Below are 1,390 nucleotides of genomic sequence, written 5' to 3' on the forward strand. Positions count from 1 at the left end.
CGAGGCGGCGGCGGCGGGGCGGGCGGCGGGCGGGGATGCTCGCTCGGGCCGGAAAGTTTCTTCCCCGCGGCGGCTCGGCCGCTTCCCGCGCGGACTTCTGCCCCGGTCCTCCTCGGTAAGTGACCGCGTCCCCCCGCCGCTGCCATCTTGAGCGACCCCCGAGGGTGAGAGCGGGGGAAGGCCGGGCGGGGGCTGAAAGTCCTGCCCCGACGGCGGGGAGCTGCGGGGCCAGCCCGGCCCACGCCTGTGTCCTCCGTCGCCCCCCTCCCCGCCCTGCCCGGGGGACCGGCTGCCGGAGCGCCCCTACAACGGTGCGTGGCGGCCCCTGCCTTGCCCCGGCGGGCGGAGCCCGGGCGAGCCCCGTCTGTGGGGCCCTCGGGGCGGGAAGGCGTTAACTCGGCTCCTGCTGTTCAAAAAACTGTATTCGGTCTTTACGGAGCCGGGTGGGGGGCGGTAGCGCCGGAGGGGTCCCCGAAGGAGCCGGCGGGGGTCGGTCGGTCGGGGCGAGATGTGGCTCCATCGGTGCCCGGCGGGTCCCGGGGGTTTCACGGACAGAATAGTCTTCCCACAGAAGAGGTCAAGCAGAGGTAGAAGTGAGCTGCTTTGGCCCAGGCTAGGTCACAGCCCAGCTTCAAGAGGAATCCAAGGCCACTGGTCAAAAAGGCAGGCTTGGTCTATCCACCCCTGAAAACCACTCAACGTACATTAGAAGTAAACCTGAGGGTGAGTTGTCTGTATTTACCTGCCAGAGATCTGCCTTTCTAGCTCACAGTGGACTTTTAGCAAGACTCGACTAAAGCAATCAGCACTAATCTCCTCTCATGAATAAGAGAAGCAGTGTGATGGGACACGCTAGATTATGTCTCACTTAGGTGAGAGCTTTGATTTAATCGGAGTTTTCATGAAGCGGCTCAGGAGAGAACATTGTTTCCTGCTGAAAACAAGAGCTGCTGGGTGACACCGCTGATGTATCTCAGGTGCCACTTTCTTCTTTCATCCTCGTTTGTGTCTGTCTGTGGGGTGTTTTGGGTTTTTTTTTTTTGTGGTTGGGCTGGATGATCTCATAGGTCCCTTCCAAATGTGAATATACTGTGATTCTGTGATTCGTCTCTTCACCTGCTTCTTGGCTTCCTGCAAACTTGGGAAGGGGGAACCCGAGAGGGGGGTGGCTGAGCCTGAGGCTGCCGAGACACTACCGGTGGAAAGGAGACGGAGGGTCGTTACGGGAGACCCGGTGAACCCCGGGAAGGACCGAGCCGGTGAGAGGCGACGCGACCTCAGGTGCTTGAGGAGAGGACATCCCTGGGAAGGCCCAGGTGGGGGCAGAGGGGAGGGGAGAAGGGGCTGCCCCTCGCCCACGGCCACCCACCGGTGGGAGGGCGGGGCGGGG

At 62.6% G+C, this 1,390-nt stretch overlaps 1 protein-coding gene across 1 annotated transcript in view; it reads left to right on the top strand.

Annotated features, from left to right (window-relative positions):
• TMEM200C (transmembrane protein 200C) overlaps positions 1-1,390 on the top strand; it is a 5,808-nt gene continuing 4,418 nt past the window's right edge. Inside the window, exon 1 of the mRNA XM_014938463.1 lies at positions 1-115. The gene's annotated coding sequence lies outside the window, so the exon portion shown is untranslated. The remainder of the gene's footprint in view (positions 116-1,390) is intronic.

Source organism: Calidris pugnax, unplaced genomic scaffold (assembly GCF_001431845.1).
Source record: "Calidris pugnax isolate Ruff unplaced genomic scaffold, ASM143184v1 scaffold13, whole genome shotgun sequence".
NCBI classification, from domain to species: domain Eukaryota; kingdom Metazoa; phylum Chordata; class Aves; order Charadriiformes; family Scolopacidae; genus Calidris; species Calidris pugnax.